Source organism: Rana temporaria, chromosome 1, assembly GCF_905171775.1.
Source record: "Rana temporaria chromosome 1, aRanTem1.1, whole genome shotgun sequence".
Lineage (NCBI taxonomy): Eukaryota > Metazoa > Chordata > Amphibia > Anura > Ranidae > Rana > Rana temporaria.
This window is the reverse complement of record NC_053489.1, coordinates 483,241,155-483,247,154: the sequence shown is the minus strand read 5'-3', so window position 1 is coordinate 483,247,154 and position 6,000 is coordinate 483,241,155. Positions and strand designations below refer to the sequence as shown.

At 42.6% G+C, this 6,000-nt stretch overlaps 1 protein-coding gene across 5 annotated transcripts in view; it reads left to right on the top strand.

Moving 5' to 3' along the window:
- The first annotated feature begins 995 nt into the window (after window positions 1-995).
- Window positions 996-6,000, top strand: part of NFKB1 (nuclear factor kappa B subunit 1) — a 175,527-nt gene continuing 170,522 nt past the window's right edge. For 3 of the 5 annotated variants that reach the window (XM_040329919.1, XM_040329905.1, XM_040329908.1), the window contains exon 1: window positions 997-1,234. The gene's annotated coding sequence lies outside the window, so the exon portion shown is untranslated. Of the gene's footprint in view, window positions 1,235-6,000 lie in introns of all 5 variants that reach the window. The other 2 variants (XM_040329914.1, XM_040329904.1) reach the window with 2 other exon arrangements.

The following is a 6,000-nucleotide window of genomic DNA, read 5'->3' as shown; positions in this document are numbered from 1 at the left end:
AGCGCACCGCCTCAGGCCTCGGAAACACTACCGAGTTTCTCTGCAAAAACCAGCAAGAAACGTGCTGGGAGATAATTTTTTGCCGAGGAAACCGGTCGTGTGTACATTTTCGTTGAGGAAACTGTCGAGAAACTCGACGAGCCAAGAGGAGAGCAAGTTCTCTATTTCCTCGACGGGAATGGAGAAACTTGCCTTGTCGAGTTCCTCGACAGCCTAACAAGGAATTGGACGAGGAAAACGGTGTGTTTTGCCCGTCGAGTTCCTCGGTCGTGTGTACGAGGCTTTAGTGTGAAAAGATACACTGAAATGACCGGGAGGGTGTTTTCAGGTGCTATTTCTAGCGCCAAAACGCCTAAAAACCTCCTCAGTGTGAAAGGGGTCTTAAGCAGGCGAGAAGAAATGTTACGCAGAAGCCTCTTGCACAAGTTTGCACATTTGACGTGTGTTAGTAAAACTGTACATATTTGTGTAACCAGGTGGATTATACCGCGTTTTATATCAGGACAAATTGATTTGGTAGGAAATGGTAACAGATATCTCCTACATGAAAAAATACAATAGTCCATCCTAATTATCATTATCTAAGGAAAACTGGCATAAAATAGTAATATATATATATATATTGTGAAAACTTCTATAAATATTTATGATGAAAATTTCAGTAAAAAATAAATAAAAATATATTTTTCCACAAAAAAAAGTTTGAGAAGGGGTTAAAAATGAATAAAGTTCAATGTGTTACATTGTAATGTTTGGGACCCAGTGAAAGGTGAGTGAGGTGAGTCACTGGATGTTTATTGTCCTGACATGCGCAGTATATAATAGGATTGTTATTATTTAGTGAGGGGACGTTTCACAGAAGACTCTTTCTTTCTTGTGAACACCTCAGCATCACTCGGTGCCATCCAAAATCCCCATGACGTGCTGTGAGGTGCCGTGTGATTGGCCAGCCTCCTGCAGTCACTGATATGGGAATTTCCAGTCAGGAAGTGAGAGAAGAGTTTAGTTGCCGCACACACCTCCAGCCTGGGAGGAGGAGGAGGAGGAGGACCTCGGTGCTGTGTAATGAGCTCACCCCAAAACCCGCCCAGGAGCCAGAGAAAACAAGGAAACTGAAAGAGGAACAGGCGACAGCGGGGCTCAACTCAGCCTGCACCGGTCACAATGGAGCCTTAGAGGAAGAAGAAGAGAGGAGTGGTACCAGCACCATCAGCGGGGGAACACACTGCTACAGGTGAGAGAGAGCGCCTCACACTGGCCGGACTGCTATTAGGGACTCCGCTGGGAGAACAGCTTTTATTCTAGAAACTTGTGAAGAATATACTCTTATACACGAGTCAGCTGTACTATAAGACTTCTTCATACACAGAGCACATGTGACAGCCCTGACACACACTGCACAGGAAATGGAGGGACCAGGGGGGCTGAACTACCTACAATCAGCTCACACACTGTCCAATCAGATTGGGGTTCGATCCCACACTCTGTCCAATCAGATTGGGGTTCGAACTCACACTCTGTCCAATCAGATTGGGGTTCGATCCCACACTCTGTCCAATCAGATTGGGGTTCGAACTCACACTCTGTCCAATCAGATTGGGGTTCGAACTCACACTCTGTCCAATCAGATTGGGGTTCGAACTCACACTCTGTCCAATCAGATTGGGGTTCGAACTCACACTCTGTCCAATCAGATTGGGGTTCGAACTCAAACTCTGTCCAATCAGATTGGGGTTCGAACTCACACTCTGTCCAATCAGACTGTACTGCCTCTTCTGTAGTGGTCATACCTACTATAAATCCTCCAATTCTTTCCCCATAGGGAATAATCAGTTTATAGTCAAGAACCCCATCAACCCATGTGCCGCATGCTGCAAGTGTATTTTAATCGATATTTGAAAGAGATGATCATAAGTCCTCAATCGTACCTCCCATTAGGAATAATGAATGCAATTTACAAACTGTTTATTTCGGTAGCTGTATACAAAAGATAGAGTGTAGACAGATCCAATAGGCTGTATATAAAGTGGGGTACGCCACTAAAATAAAATCAAGCGAACGACCGTCCAATTTTCCTCCTTTCACAGCAAGTCGGAACCAAGGAAGAAAATAGTGAAAATTCCAGGGTGGATCTGATTTAGGCTGGGTTCACACCATTGCGAATTAGATGCATCCAAAACAAAATATTACAGGGCACACGTGCAAAATTGACATTTAACTCTGGCAAGGCAAAACACCTGAACATTTTCAAATAATATGGAGATTTAGCCTAGGTTCACACTGCTGCGAATTCAAAATCGCAGTAAAATGCGCGATTTTACCGCGATTTCGCGGCCGCGATTTTGCCGCGATTTGCTGCGATTTCGGCCGCAATTTAATGTAAATCGCGGCCCGAAATCGCAAAAAGTAGTACAGGAACTACTTTTTGAAATCGCAGATGCGGTGTCGCACTGATTAGGACAGTGCCATTGCCGACAATTGCCGCCGATTTGAGATGCGATTTGACATGTCAAATCGCATCTCAAATCGTTCCAAATCGTACCCAGTGTGAACCAGGGCTTAGTCACATTATATTGCTATATGGTGCTTAAAGTGGAGGTTCACCCGGAAATGTTAATTTTTAACATTAGATTGATGCTCGTTTTGGCAAGGGGAATCGGGTATTTTTTTTAAAATCGAAGCAGTACTTACCGTTGTAGAGAGCGATCTTCTCCGCCGCTTCCGGGTATGGGCTGCGGGACTGGGCGTTCCTATTTGATTGACAGGCTTCCGACAGGCTTCCGACGGTCGCATACATCGCGTCACAATTTTCCGAAAGTAGCCGATCGTCGGGGCGCAGGCGCCGTATAGAGCCGCACCGACGTTCGGTTTCTTTCGGCTACTCGTGACGCGATAGATGCGACCGTCGGAAGCCTGTCAATCAAATAGGAACGCCCAGTCCCGAAGACCATATCCGGAAGCGGCGGAGAAGATCGCTCTCTAAAACGGTAAGTACGGCTTCGTTTTTAAAAGAACTACCCGATTCCCCTTGACAAAATGAGCATCAATCTAATGTTAAAAAATTTTTTTCGGGTGAACTCCCGCTTTAAGCCCACTTACTGCGACAAAGTAGCCCATTATCAGTGGGTCCTACGCTATCCATAGAATGGAAGATCACTGCATCCAATTCGCAATAGCAGGAGATTTTGACTGGCTCTCTATGAAGCCGGTTCACATGTCACCGCAGTGGGACCGGTGCGTTTTGCATAAAAATGCTGTGCGTCTTTTCGTCCGTTTCAGGTACAAGTTCAGCCCAAATTTGAGCTGAAATTGGACCTGAAACATGACACACCAGATCCCTGCTGTGAGCCACATGGGGCTCATACGTGAACCCAGCCTTAAGGCTGCATTCACAGCTGAGCATAGGTCGTGCGATAGATTTTTCAGGCGTTTTTTTCCGGCGTTTTGTCGCGCATATTCATGCTTATTTGCGCGTTTGCATACAGCGTCATCCGACGTTTTTGTACTTCGACGTTTTTTATTTAAGCCAATAGGAAAAATTATCATCTTTTCATCACTTGTTGCTATGTTGGTAGATTTTTTTTATCTTCTGCCTGGGTGAAATGTTCTATTGATTAAAGCGACGAAACGCCCGTAGCAAACGCTCGTTGTCGCGCTAGTCGCTTGAATCTAGCGTTTCCATTACTTTCTATGAGAAATGGAAACACTCAAAAAAGCCTAAACCGCCCGATACGCTTCAGGCGTTCGGCGTCGGGCGTTTTGGAGTGGAGATGTAAACCATCTCCATATGGAATAATGAATTTTTCCCCTCTAGCGTTTTTGAGCGTCGCGCTTCAGGCGACAAAACGCTCAGGTGTGAATGCAGTCTAAGCCCCCATTCACACCTAGGCGTTTTGTCGCCTGTAGTGTGACGCCGCAGCAGCCCCGAGACGCTGGAGGGATGAAAACACATTGCCCTCTATGCCCATCGCCGTACGCCTGCCGCCTGAAAAAAAGTCCCGGACCTTTTTTTCAGGCGGCTTTCGGCGTTCGGCATAGGAGATGTGAACCATCTCCATAGAGGGGGTGAGGCTGCATTCACAATCGCGGCGTTTTGTCGCCGCAAATCGCGGTACAAAACGCCTCAATTTGTCGCCGCAATTCGCGGGACAAAACGCCGCGATTTTGTACGCCTAGGTGTGAATGCAGCCTAAATCAAGTCGATTTAAATCACTAGTAAAAAGGCTTGATTAAAATCATAATTTTTAAAGAGCAACTGTCATCTCTGTCCCAACTGTCATCTCTGTCCCACAGCGGCTCCTCCTCTGACTTGCTCCTGACTCACCGATAGTCCCATTCACTTTAATGGGACGGCTGGGGATGCAGCAGTGGCACAACAAGGTGAGGGACGTGGAGGCAGCAGTGGATGCCAACTAACGGGCGCTGCCATGATGGATCTGAAATGACAGGTGCTCTTTAAATGCAAGGACTTATTCTTAGTTAGTTAGCTGGTAGTTAGAATCTTTAATATTTGTAAACAAAATGAAGGTTTCCTATTTAGAATAATAAGCTGTCAGGTTAGTAAAACAGCATAATCGGAACCGATTCAATCATACAGTTTGTATTGTACATAGATATGCAAAACAATGGGATAAAGGAATATTCCTGAACTTTGTTTTATCTCATGGTTACTGCGGAATTGTGTGAATGCATCAATTGTATTGTATTGCACATGTTATCTCAGTTTACAGAGCTTGGATTCATTGAATGAGTTTCCCAAAAATGTAAATATTGCAGAATACACAGCCTCATGCTACATAACCAAGCTCCATTTCATGCTGTATAAACAACATTTTAATGTATCTTAAATAGAAAATTATCTTTTAGGTAGATTTTTACTCCAAAAGCATTTTATTAAAATAAATTTGATAAAAATGCCAAAAATCGGATACAAATCAAAAAAATCCAATTTAAATTAAAAAAAATCTGATTTTTTTTTTTTTTTTTAGATTTTTTGTTTAAAATCGTTGATCTTTATCCAGCCTGGAAAACTCCTGTACGAGAAAGGCATTATTTTTTTTTTGTTTATTTTTTCTGATCATGCGCAGCCTTTTGTATCTGATTTTTCTCATATGAAAAATGTAAGAAAATGATACACATTAAACAGTTCATTCTGTTGCCATAAGAGAAAAAATTTGTAGTTTGTCCGGAAGGTCGGAATCAGCTGTTGTTTACACACCATCAGAAAATCATACGATCGTTCTTTGGATGAAAATGTTTGCTGATTTTCTTAAAGTGAGTACGATCCTTAAAGGGGTTGTAAAGTTTTGTCTTTTATTTTCTAAATTGGTTCCTTTAAGCTAGTGCATTGTTGGTTCACTTACATTTTCTTTCAATTTCCCTTCTAAATGTTTTTTGTTTTTGTTTGAATTTCTCACTTCCTGTTTCTCCTCAGTAAGCTTTCCACCATCATCCGAGCGGTGGAAAGTCATTTAGAACACCTTACTGAGGAGAAACAGGAATTGAGAAATTCAGACAAAGAAAAAAAAACATTTAGAAGGGAAATGGAAGGAAAAGGTAAGTGAACCTACAATGCACTAGCTTAAAGGAACCTATTTAGAAAATAAAAAACAAACCTTTACAACCCCTTTAAGAGTCACCATCAAGAACGTATTTTATTTCTACAGGCTTAGAATGACTGCATATGTCATACAAAAGGCAATACAGGAAGTGGATTTCAATCATTATATGGAAGATACAATCATAGGTCATCAATCGTATCTCCCAATAAGAAAAAACGAGTTTAATCGCCGAAAGTGTATTTCAGTCATTAAACGAAAGAGACGATCATAAGTCATCAATCGTATCTCCCAATAGGAATAATCAATCTATAGTCGCTAGCCTAGTCAATCAATATGCTGCATGTAGGGAAGGGGATTTAAATTGATAATTGGCAGATGCAATCATAAGTCGTTAATCATATCTCCCAATAGGAATAATGAATCTATAGTCGATAACCCT